This window comes from Elgaria multicarinata, chromosome 14 (assembly GCF_023053635.1).
Source record: "Elgaria multicarinata webbii isolate HBS135686 ecotype San Diego chromosome 14, rElgMul1.1.pri, whole genome shotgun sequence".
Lineage (NCBI taxonomy): Eukaryota > Metazoa > Chordata > Lepidosauria > Squamata > Anguidae > Elgaria > Elgaria multicarinata.
Window position 1 is genome coordinate 3,350,349 of NC_086184.1, and position 13,449 is coordinate 3,363,797.

The window sequence follows — 13,449 nt, forward strand, 5'->3', positions numbered from 1 at the left end:
AGGAATTCTTTTCCCGTACAGACAGGGGCTGTTCTTTCGAAACGCCCTCAAAACAAAAACCTCCAAATCCTCAAATGAAAATAAATACAGAAGACCAAGTGGCAGCTTACCATGTAGAGTGTTAACAGACACAAGGGCAGCCATCTGTAGCATTTGCCTGCCCGATGAGAATTTCATCACTTCCCAGCTTCCTGGTCAGGCGTAGATACAAGGTAAAGTTCTCTTCGCTATATAGGCAGATGCTACAGATGACCTTGGCAAATGTCCAGCCTTTCTCCCAAAATGGAGGGAGAAAGATAGAGGGATCAGAAGGAAATTAAAACCTTGGCTGCCCTATTAGGAAGGACAAGTAATGGTGCAGTATTTACCCCACCATTACTTGTCCTTCCTAATAGGGCAGCCAAGGTTTTAATTTCCTTCTGATCCCTCTATCTTTCTCCCTCCATTTTAAAGTATTCCATAGAATCTACCTGGGCCTCAATAGTTTTGTTGTTCCTCCTGCACCACCACCCTGGGCAAGAGCAAATAAAACCATCAGAGCCACATGGTCACAGCTGCACGGCAAGAAGTCAGACAAAACATGTTCCACGTCCCCTCTTTGTGGAGGCTGAAGCACTAACCTCGAAGCCTCTGGCGATAACTGTCTGTAAAAAACATTAGCAGCATGTAAGATGCCTTTTTAGTATTACCCTTATTGGAGTAAAGAGGTATGGCTGGCACAGAAATGGGAGGGCTCACGGTGGAGAAATTGGTTCATGTTTACACAAAGTTTTTGACCAAATATTTAGATGTTCAAAGCAAAGGTGAAAGAAGCATTCCTCGGTAGCTAACTTGTCTGCAAGACAAAATGTGTTTCTGCATTCTGATTCAAGAACCAATAACATGGGCAGATGTTACTTCAAGTTACATGAACTATTTAGACTAACTCTTCAAATGAAAGTATTTTTAGAATACCACAGAAAAGTGATACTTCTGGAGAATAATGGAGTTTGTCATTTACCTCCATGATCAGTGTGTGTGTGGTTAGAAGAAAACTGAAGAAGCTTTGAACTAATGCAGGAAGATTGCCAATTAAAGATGCAAAGCTGTTGAGGGTGGGGTATGACAGTAATTATTAATTTACTTTCATAAAATTTGGTGAAAATAATTTAGGGCTATATTGATGTACTTTAAGTATATAATTTTGTCAATTGGCATAAATGATAGAGAAGTAAAAGATGCTGGCTAGGTTCACACAAAGCAACAATCCACACTCACATATGGGTTGAGTGTGGGTTGTAGTTGAACTGTACATTGTTGTTGAACTATGTATTGTTGTGTTGTGTGAACCCAGCTGTGCTAAAAAAAACATGATTAGTTAACCATGAACAACCCACAAAGAGAACCCGTGGTTTGCTGTTGGGTTGTGAACTGCAGGTTATTCATGTTTTATAAACCATGGTTTGTTAGCACACCTGTTTTTACACAATACAACAACCCATGTTTGAACAACAACCCACAGTTCAACGACAACCCACTCAACATTGCGTGTGGGTTGTCATGTTGTGTGAACCCAGCCGCCACGTTGTTTGCTGCACAGAATAGATGGTATTGAAGCAGCCTTAGTCAACCAGGTGTCCTCCAGACTGCAACGCCCAATGTCTCTAGCCAGCATGGCCATGTTGGTGGACGGTAATGGGAGCTGTAGTTCAATACGTCTGAAAGATGCTAAGTTGGGGAAGAGTAGAGCATCATTCCCCATCCATGGCTTGAAATTGAAGCCAATGGACTGGGAGAAGTCCTGCTTAAACTTTTCCCCAATGTTATTTGCACACTCCAAGCTGTCCCACAGATACAGATGGGGTTGGGAGCTCATAAGATCTAGCCAGAGGGGAGGATCCAGCGATACGGATGGCTTTTCTCCTTCAGCAGGGAGGGCAGGGCAACTAGGATCTATCCTGCAAGGAACCTTGCGGCATTGGAACTCAGCCCTACAGGGAGAGAAAGGAGGAGGAAGGGGACCGAAATTCAATACTTCAGCCATCTAAAATAAATCTAGCAGTTGTACTACATGCAGTTACTGCCAAGGGTGTGTTCTCATACATTTCCAACATACTGTTTCAACATTGTAAACCATATGTCTAAACTTTTTTCACCCCAAGTTAATAAACAGGACAATGAGAAGAGAAACTAAGGCTCCAGTTCTCAACACACCTATGGAGAATAAGACTTATTTCACTCAGCAAGATTTACGTATGAATAAGTATACCCATGATCGGATTGCAAAAGTCACACCTGGACTTCTCATGCTTACTTTAACAATCCCAATCACATAGCAAGGAGAGGGGGCAGAGATGGCTTGTACTTGAATTGCCTGTAATCCGCTTCTGGGAATCTGACCATAGATTATAGTGTAACTTTGCCAAACTGGTTTGATTGACATCATCAAAACAAATTACACGGCAGAACAGTTCTGAGTTTAAATATTTATTTTAACAAAGGTTGTACTTTAAATATCCTGCAGATTTCCAACACTTCCCACCCACCCTAAAAACAACAACCCAAAAGCTATTTGTAAGCAATCACGGCAGTCATCAAATAGTTGGAACAGCAAAATTTGTATTGTATTATCAGGATAACGTAGGAGCCAGTTGCAATTTCCAAGGGAAGGGCGCCACCTGGCGAAGCATCAGATGTCCTCATAGAATTTTTATTTATTTATTAATAAACAGCGTATTTGCACAGCAAAAGCAAAACGAAAGAACTAGGTGAGCTATTTTGCTGCTATTCCAAACAGCAAACTCCTTCGTTTTACTTTTTCTGCTTAAGACGGTAAAGATTAAAGGATATTGGTGAGAACCTGAAGGAGGTATCTTGACCCACAAAAGGGAAGAGGAGGAATGGGTTCTAGCAAAAAGAGGAAGAATGAGCTCAGCCACCTTTCACGGTGAGGGGTAAATAGACAGCTGCCTTATAGTGGACCAAATTATTTGTTCATCTAGTCCAGTGATGTCTCTTCTGACTGGCAACAGCTTTCAGGCAGGGATCTTTCCCCATTACCCGACCCACTGCAGATACCAAGGACTGAACTGGGGACATTTCACTTGCAAAGCATGTGCTCTACTACTGAACTATATCCTCTCTTAAAAGAGTAGAACTCACACACACACACTCCGCCCGCCCCCCACAGCTCATAGGAACCTACAAAGCTGCCTTATACTGAGTCCATCTAGCCTGGTTTTGTCGACACTGACTGGCAACAGCTCTCCAGGGTTTCAGGCAGGAATTTTCCAGGCTCACCTGTAGATGCCGGGATCAAACCTGGAACCTTCCGTAAAGTGGATGCTCTTCCATTGAACCATTGCCCCTGCTAGATACACATTCATTTGCAGTTCCTTGAAGTCGTTCACTCGTCTTCTATGCCCCCTATCTAGAGAAACTGGCTGATGAATCTTTGTGTTTGGAGCTAAGCATTTCAACATTTAAACACAAATGACTTCTCTCTGTGGAGGCAGTTAATTTGTGGGCAGAATTCTTAATTATTGCTGGGGCTGTAGAAACGTACAGAGAATGCTCAGGAATTTAGTAGTCTCCAAAGCATCCCAAGAACATATTGTAATCCCGAAAAGTGCCGTGAGGGATATGGCTACTTATGATTGCAAGAGCTGCCTCCCCTCTCACCTCTGGCTGTCTAAACTGCAAGTGTCTTTTTGTTAATGTAACCCTGTTACATTACTGTATACTATAAACAGACAAGATTTTATCATACAACCATAAGAACAGAGAAGTGGAATTCATCTATCAACCATTCCTAGCATCTCTGCAAAATAAAATTATGGAAAACTTTGCTTAACCTATGCCAACAATAAGCAGTAAGGAGAACGGGTACTATCTTGTTGCTCATCCAAAAATTAATTTATTCAGAAGACCAAGCCCAACACAAAATGTTGTGAGGATAACATGGAGAGGAAGAGGATTATGTATGCCGCCTTGAGTTCCTTAGAGGGAAAAAGGCGGAATATAAATATAATAAATAAGTAAATAAATATTAATAAAAAGAAGTGAACATTTATGTAAATTATTTTGGTCTGGCCACAAATAAAAAAATAGCTATAATGTATTACATATGCTTTATAGCTTTCACACAAGATTTTTCTCTGCGTCATGTCACAATCCAAGTAAAAGGCACCCAGTTTCATGCCTTGGTAATTCCAACATGTGCATTACTGAAGTTCAAATTCAGCCTTCCCCAACCTGGTGCCCTCCAGATGTGTTGGACTACAATCTCATCTCCAGCCAGCATTTTGCCATTGCTGGTTGGGGATGATAAGAGTTATATTCCAAAACAGCTGGAGGGCACCAGGCTGGGGAAGGTTGCTTTAAATATTCAATCAGTCTTCTGGCGACACTCACAGAAGTGTTTGACTCCCATCAAATCAAAAGGTGTGCAACTTTTTATTCATTGCGGGCCCTACAATCCTCAAAGCAAGCATTTTGCAGTGAAGGATGAAATTGGAAGTTAAGTGGATGACTAAGACCCAGTTCACATGTAACCACCTATTGTTTAAACAACCAATAGGTTGTCATGCACAAGCCGGAGACAGCATGTGCCACTTTTACTCAACCACCTACAATCTGCTCCTTCCTAGGTGGCGGAGTGTGATGTCCCATAGGCCTGTCTCCTCCTACTGTGCAATGGGGCTTGGGGCGTCCCCCACCCACCTCCCATGGCTTCAAACTGTATGGACTGCAATGCTATGTGATGGTCTGCCCCTAGTGCTGTAGCCACGCACATGTTTAAATTGCGGCGGCTTCTTCCTGGCTCTGAGGAGCATATGGGAAACTGATATACATAGACAGATTGAAGTTACAAAATGGAAACAAATTTGGATAAATCCCCCCCTTTGAACCATATCGTCCCGCATACAGGAGTCAGCACTCAAGGTTATATTAAGATGGTATATAACTCCAATTCAACTCTCACATGCAATGACTTCAATTTCCCCGTTATGTTGGAGAGGATGCGCCGAAAAGGGCTTTTACTTACATATGTGGTGGGAGTGCAAGGCCCTGAAGCAGTTCTGGGAAACTATCTTCAATATAATTTCTAAGGCTACTGATCAGATAAACTTGCCAGAACCAAGCCGTGCCCTGCTGTCTCTGCCCAATGCTCTAAACCCCTCCCTTACCCATAAAGAATTGGAATTTATCCTCCTTACAGCAGCTCGTTTAGAAATTGCCGAACATTGGAAGGATCCGAAGGGCCCTACACTCACTGGATGGAAAGGGAAAGTGTGGGATATAGCCTGCTCTGAAAAATTAACCTACCACCGCAGAGTTTCGTTGGGCCAACTTAGCTATGACCTTTTCGATGAAATATGGTCTCCTTTTCTCGTTTACATCAATGGCACAGATGCGACATCCAACTCTGGTTTAACTAACCTTCCTTTGACCACAGAAATTGAAAGAAACAAGCTCGGTTCGGCATCTACAGAAATTGTGAGGTCTCTGTTTGTGTCTTTATTAAGAAAGCGTCTGACTTGTATGTTTTTTCTATATATATTTTTAACCGCTTTGTTAAATAGAGTTTAATAAAGAAATTTAAAAAAGAAAAAGAAAACAAATTCATAAAAATTAAATAATGAGTTTTAAAAACACAATAACCCCAAACTAAGTCCCCTTCGTTTGCATGCCACGTTTCAGATGCCCGAGTTTCACCGTCTTGCAGCTGTTGGCACTAATGAATGGACGGACCGACAGACATGCATCCTCTTCTATCATTAGAGAAGCCGCAGCCTGCGGCAACCTGGGGCCCTCCACACTGTTTTGGACTGCAACTCCAAGCATCCTTGGCCAACAGCCCCCCCCCCCGCTGTCTGGGGATGGTGGGAGTTGTAGGCCAAGGGAGCACCACTTCTTCCCCCAAACCAGTGCCCTCCTCCAGATGTTTTGTGCTATGTAGGGTGACCTATGAAAAGGAGCACAAGGCTCCTGTATCTTTAACAGTTGCACTGAAAAGGGAATTTCAGCAGGTGTCGTTTGTATATATGGAGAACCTGATGACATTTCCTCTTCATCACAACAGTTAAAGCTGCCTTCTTTTGTATCTGGTCACTCTAGTATAGCTCCTGCAGCTTTAACTGTTGTGATGAAGAGGAAACTTCACCAGGTTCTCCATACATACAAATACCATATTTCTTCGATTGTAAGACGCCATCGATTGTAAGACGCACACTAATTTCTGTACCACCAGCAGAAAAAAAACACCTAAGACATACCTGCGATTCTAAGACGCACCCCATTTTTAGAGATGTTTATATGGGGGGGGGAAGTGCGTCTTAGAATCGAAGAAATAGGGTAACACCTGCTGAAATTCCCTTTTCAATGCAACTGTTACAAGATACAGGAGCCCTGCCCTCCTTTTCATAGGATCACCCTAGGGCTACGGCTCCAATGGTGTCTGTGGCTGATGGGAGCTGTAGTCCAAAAGATCTGGAAGAGGGCGCCGGGTTGGGGGAGGCTGAGTTACGGTATGTAGATTTATGCAGAACAGGAAGCCTTGGGGCTCAAGCAGCAATATGTATATTCCTAGAAATGGGGGGGGGAGAGGAAGAGGAGGCGGGGGGGAGGAAGGAGAGGCCGTGGGGGAGGGGCGGAGGTGCTCGCGGGGGGGAGGGGGCAAGAGTGCGAAGCCCCGCCCCTCGCTCGCCTCCCCCCCTCCCCCTTCTCCCCTCCCCCACCTCCGCGGCCCGTGAGGGAAAGCGAGCGGGCTTTCCGGCGTCGTGAGGGAGCCGCGCCAGGGCCCGCCCGGAGCCCCAGCGCAGGAGCTGCCGCCTGAGCCGGCCGCCGCGGGACGAGCGAGGTTACCGTTTCCCTTGCCGAATTCTCGTGGTGTTTGGTCGGGCGGCTGCGATAATGGCGTCCTTCCTCGCGAGAGATCCTCCGGAGTCGCCAGTGCGCAGGCGCGCCACCAAGCCCCGCCGCGAGCCTGCTTCGCCGGCCCCGAGACGCCGCGCAGGCGCGCTGTGCCGGGAGGCAGGGAGGGGGCTGAGCGAGAAGCTGGGCTCCTCAGCAACCCACCCAACGGCAGCGCGGCGGGAGCCGAGCGGGCGGACTACGCGTCCCAGAAGGCCGTGCGGCCGCGCTTCCTTTGGCACGCCGGGAGTTGTAGTGCGCAAGTGGAGGGGAGCAGGGAGAGCGAGAGGCCGGGCGGCAGTGCACGCTGGGAAGTGGAGTTCTAAAGCTTTAAAACTTCTGTAGGCGTTTGAGCCTGCAGAGACCGCTAGCAGACAGGCAGCAAAGAGGAAGGCCGGAAGTTTTCGTTAATTTCCTCTCATTTTATTTATTTATTCATTTATTACATTTCTATACCGCCCAATAGCCGGAGCTCTCTGGGCGGTTCACAAAAAAACACTTTTTTTTTTTTCATAAAAAAAATTTTTTTCCCAAACATTGCTCAGATGTTTGGGCAACATGTTCTTTATCAGTATTATTATTGGCTTGATAGCTTTTTAGCAAATAAGGCGCCGTACAAATGTTAATAATTTTTTTTAAATGATCTATTAAAATAATATAAAATCTTTTATGAAATAATAACACTTTCTATGCTTAATTTCCATGCAGGGGAGTTAACTTGCCATGTTGACCCCTAGATACAACCTCCTCACTCCCCGGCGCTTGAAAATCATCCCCTGTATGGCAATTAAGCTAAGAGAAATAGGTTCTTTGGGCACTAATGGAAACTCCAGGCTGGGGAATAGATCCAGGGCTCTGGGATGCAGCTCAACCCCAGCAACGCCCCTGGTAGCTGTGTTGACCTTACGAACATTTTCAAAATCCACGTTGCTGCAATACAAGAGTCCCCAATCTTTTTGGGTAAACTGCCCAGAGAGTTTTGGCTATTGAGCAGTATAGAAATATAAAAAAGGGGGGGGCGGAGCCAGCATCCTAATGGCGTAGTAGGAGAATTTGTTCCTGCCGCGGTAGGTTTTGAATAACTCTTATCATCTAAAAGTGTCAGGGCTGGAAATGGTGAAGAACACCGATTAAAGTGTTTGGAAGCTTGGAGCCACAGACGGGGGTTGAAAGAACAATGCATTTTGCTGTGTAAAGGCTGCAATTTAAAGGCAAAGAGAGGGGGGCTAGACCGGAGGAACTTCAAGGAGCGATATTATAAGAAGTCTCCCAGACGGAGTGCTTATCTTAAAGGGAATTTTAATTGCAGAGGCCAGCGTCGGGAGAGACTGATTAATAGCCACCCCTCCTTTAGCAAGCAGTAAATTTTGTTAAACACGGCAATAAACCCCTCAGGAGTGTGCTGAGTGACTGACTTTGAAACGAAACTAATACCAGCCGTAATCGTGAATATATGCCACCCAAAAAACAAGTTGCGGCCAAGCCACGGTGGGTTGCCCACGCGTCAAACAACACGATTAGGAGATTACAGAAAGTAGCCGAGGCAGAAGGGGAAGATATTCAAAAAGATAAGCAAGAAGAATCTACAACAGCAACAGAAGAGCACAAGATGGCTGCTAAAGTTGGCTTAGTGCCAGCAGAGCAGGGAGAGATGATGCAGCAATTTTCAGCTCTGCTGAAAGGGCTAAAAGATGAGTTATTTATGAAAATTGAAACGGAAGTTGGCAAAACTAACAAGAGAGTGGATGATTTGGCTGCTGAAATGGCTATAAGAGATAAGCAATTAGGCTTTTTGAAGACAGAGGTGGATCAGATGAAAAATCAGTTTAAAGATCTTAAAAAGATACAAGATGACCAAGAAGTGAAATTTAACGACTATGATAAGAGGCTTATCTCCTTGGAGGACAATTCACGAAGAGCAAATTTACGCGTTCGTCGTCTGGGGGAGAAGAAGGGGGAGGACCTCAGGAAGAATCTCCTAGGCTGGTTTAAAGAACTAGTCCCAACCCTGCAACTAACTGAAGAAGATGTGGAGCGCGTTCACAGGGTTGGCGGCTTTAGAAGCGGTGCAACTCCCAGAGATGTCCTGGTGAAATTTTCAAGTTATTACAAGAAAGAGCAGCTTATGAGGGAGTTGAGAGCATTGGGAGAGCTGGAGTTCCAGGGAGCAACAGTGCAGGTCTTTAATGATCTGTGCCAACAAACTTTGGAGTGGAGACGCAGTGTCAAGTCTATAACAGGGGAATTGAAGAAGAGGGAAATCCCCTATGCATGGGGATATCCGATTTTTCTGCGTTTCTCATATAAGGGGGAAAATCATAAGGTTTTCTCCCTTCAGCAAGGCATGGAGCTTCTGGAGAGCTTAGGTTTGGGTCCGCAAGGAGAAGCCGGTGGTAACACAAAGAGTGATGACGAAGAAGAAAGAGGTGCAGTAGGCGGAGTGGTGTAAAGTGGATATTATAGGGATGATAAGAAGTATAATCATATTAGATCCTACTGGCTTTGGGTTCCTGGCTGCTTTCCCCCCCCCCCAAGGGTTAAAATAATGGCCGGAGTGTTAGACTCCCGGAGATATATTGGGGGGAAAAGAGATGGGAGGGGAAGGGGAAGTGGGGTGGGAGGGAAGGGTTTGTGTGGGTTGTTGTATTTTTATGTATGTAAGTTAAGTTTTCAACACGTTCGGGATCGAGAAGAAGTTCAAAGAATTAGATATGGATAAGAAGATAAGAATCTCAACACTCAATGTTAAAGGTCTGGGGGCGGTCGTAAAGAGGAGAAGGATTGAACAATTGCTAAATAGGGATGGTTCTGATATAATTTTTTTGCAAGAAACTCATCAATTTAAGGAAAAAAATAATGTTATTCGTTTGAAATGGCCAGTGTTTTACGAAGTGTCTTTGGGGACATCAAAAAAAAATGGAGTGGCCATCTTGATTTCAAAAAGAAGTGGGTTTGTGATGGAAAATATTAAAAAAGATGAGAATGGGAGATATCTTATGATAAAGGGTCAATTGGAAGGGAAAATGTATACTTTGATCAATATGTATGCTCCAAATAATAAACAAAAAGAATTTTATGAGGAGGTATTAAGAGAGATTGAAGAATTTAAGGAGGGGTATGCTGTTTTGGCTGGAGATTTTAATATGGTTATGAATAATAGACTAGATAGGTCAAATCCCTCTGAGATAGAAAAAAGAAACAATATCACTATCTTAAACAAACTAATTAAAGAAAAGGATTTTGTTGATTCTTGGCGAGTTCTTAGAGGGGCTGACCCAGGATTTACATATTATTCTCCAGTCCATCACACATACTCCAGGATTGATCATATTTTTGTATCCAGAGATTTTTTAACTAAGATATGTAAAATGGAATTGGGGACAATTAAGGTAACGGATCATGCACTAGTAAGTTTAGTTTTCGCAGTTGATAAGGATTACAAACAAGCATTAAGGTGGAGACTGAATACTAAGATATTTAAGTACGATAAAGTAATTGAGAAAATGCAGAAGGAACTGTCAGAAACATGGGAAATAAATGAGAAAGGGGGAACAAGAACGGCAGTGGTTTGGGATACCATGAAGGCTGTGTTTAGGGGGAATTGTATTAGGGAAATGTGTAATCTAAAAAGACAACAGGAGGTAAGGCAGGTTACTTTAGAGAATGAGATAAGGAAGCTGGAAAATGAATATTGGCAAACTAAAAATAAATATAAATTAATAGAAGTACAGGCAAAAAAAAAGGAACTAGAAAATATTAATTTAGAAGAGGTTCAGAGGAACTTAATTTATATGAAAAGGGAATACTTTCAAAATAGTAACAGGAACTCGAAGATGCTTGCCAAACTCACACAAAAGGAAAAAGCTAAAAATGGGATAGGGGCAGTAAAAAATAGGCAGGGTAATTATTGTCATATGATGAAGGATAAAATAAAAATTTTTCAGCAATTTTTTGAAGATTTATACAAGGAAAGAGATATTCAAACGAAGAGGAAGGAAGAGTATGTGGGTAAATTTGTGAAAAAAGGATTAGAAAATGAGCATAAGAAAATTATGGATAGTAACATACTGCAATGTGAAATAGAGGAGGTCATAGATCAGCTTAAAGTAGGGAAATCACCGGGGGTAGATGGCCTGGGACCAGAGTTTTATAAAAGATTTAAAACATTAATAGTGCCAAAGTTGTTGAAATTATATAATGCAATAATGGAAGGGGAGAAGATTCCAGAGTCATGGGAGCATTCTATAATAATTTTAATCCCGAAACCAGATAAGGATTTGACTCTCCCTGATTCATATAGACCAATTTCGTTAATAAATCAAGATGCTAAAATTTTTTCAACTATTTTGGCCAAAAGATTAAATAAATTTATAGCAAATTATGTAGGGGAAGACCAATGTGGTTTTATAGCAGGCAGACAGATGCATACATTAATAGGGAGAGTCTTAAATGCAATACAGGGGATAAAAAAGTCAAAGAATAAGGCGGGTATTTTAGCGCTAGATATTTTTAAGGCTTTTGACTGTGTGAGTTGGCAAACGTTAAAGTTGGTTTTAAACAAAATGGGATTTGGTAACAAATTCAGAGCAATAATAGAGCAGTTATACTCTAAAAACACAGCTGTAGTGGTAGTAAATGATGGAATAACGGATAAGATACGACTAGCCAGAGGGACAAGACAAGGATGCCCACTCTCGCCAGTCCTGTTTGTATTGGTGATGGAATTGTTGGCAAATGCAATAAGAGAAGATGGGGAGATAGAGGGGATAGGTACTAGAAAGAAAATTAAGTTGAATATGTTTGCAGATGATACATTGATGACTTTTAGAGATCCGATAAGCAAAATGGAAAGAATTAGACAGCAGTTAAAAGAATTTGAAGAAGTTACGGGGTTAAGAATAAATTGGGCAAAATCCGAGTTGATGTTATTTAATTACACTAAAAAGGAAGAGAAGGAATGGGAAGGGAAGGCTTCAGTTTTGAATAGTAAAGAAAAAATTAAATATTTGGGTATTAAGATTACTAAAAATTTAGAAGATTTGGAAAGTGAAAATTTAATTGGATTGAAAAAAGAGGTAATAGAAAAGCTAAAGAAGTATAAGAAACTGAATCTTTCTTGGTTTGGAAGAATAGCTCTAATAAAGATGAAAATTTTGCCAAAGATCAATTTTATTTTCAGGATGTTACCAATAAGAATTTCAGATTTAGAGTTAAAAAGTTGGCAGAATCTTATAAATAATTACTGCAATGCGGAGAAGAAAGCAAGAATTAACAAATCTAATTGGTATATAAATCAAAAGAAGGGTGGATTGGGTCTCCCGAACCTTGAGTACTATTATATAGCAAACAGGTTAAGACACATTGCTGAAGCAATTCTAGGGGTAGGGGACTTAGAATGGATGGAAGAAAATACATTAGATAATATTGAGCTAAATTTGCAGAATGTTTTTTTTAAGGAAAAAGGGAAGGGTAATTGGCTTAATGAAATAGATAATTACTTTTTGAAGTTCCATTGGGAACTCTGGAATAAATATAAAAAGGAATTGCTTTCAATTAATTCCCCTTTAACACCAGTGATAATGCTAAAGAAATTTCCTGAAAATTTAAAGAATAGATTAGGTAAAGTTTTAAAGGAGGAAAATAAAATGAGATTAAGTGAATGGTTAAAGGGGATGAATACAAGAGAGAGGATGGAAGATGTTTTAAAAGATTTGAAATTATCATGGTTAAACTATGGGCAATTGGAACAATGGACTAAAAATTGGGTAAAAGAAAATAGAGAGTGTGGAGAGAAGACGAAATTTGAGGAATTAATTGAAAAAAAAGGGATTGATAAGGGACAAAATATAGGGATAAAAGGGTTAATGAGTCAACTATACAATATATTAACTGAGAAAGGAGTGTGGGATAGCAGTGGGAAAGTGGTTTGGGAGACTGATTTGAAGATACAGATAGGACAGCAGAGATGGGAGGGATTATGGAGACAGAGAGTGTTGAGAAATATGTCAGTAAGAATAAAGGAGAATTACTACAAACTGGTATGGAGGTGGTATTTAACTCCGGTTAGATTAAATAAGATTAATAATCAGCTTTCAGCAGATTGTTGGAGGGGATGTGGTGAAAAAGGAACGTATTTACATATGTGGTGGGACTGTAAACATGTGCAAAAGTTGTGGAAGATGGTTTTTTATGAGATTGAGCAGATAGTGGGATTTAAAGTAGAAGTCACACCAAGGATTGCACTACTTTCACCGCAAGAAGAACTTAAATGTAATAAAGAAACGAAAGAGTTAATAACGAATCTGTTGACGGCTGTGAGACTGATTGTAGCCAGGAACTGGAAGATGCAAGGAGACTATTGTATTGAAGAATGGTATAAAGAAGTGTGGGACATTGCTATAAATGATAAATTGACATGTAATATTAAAATGAAAAAAGGTATAGCAAAAACAAATGATTTTGAGGGTATATGGAAAAAGTTCCTGGAGTTTGTATTTTCTAAAGGCAGTGGGAAACCACCAACAGAAGAAACTATGAGTTTTTGGAAACAGGAAT

General features: G+C 41.7%; 1 protein-coding gene across 5 annotated transcripts in view; it reads right to left on the reverse strand.

Annotated features, from left to right (window-relative positions):
• The window catches only part of BANP (BTG3 associated nuclear protein), a 194,120-nt gene extending 187,198 nt beyond the window's left edge, over positions 1-6,922 (reverse strand). For 4 of the 5 annotated variants that reach the window (XM_063141297.1, XM_063141298.1, XM_063141295.1 and 1 more), the window contains exon 1: positions 6,847-6,922. The gene's annotated coding sequence lies outside the window, so the exon portion shown is untranslated. The remainder of the gene's footprint in view (positions 1-6,846) is intronic. The other variant, XM_063141300.1, reaches the window with a different exon arrangement.
• Positions 6,923-13,449: the final 6,527 nt, after the last annotated feature.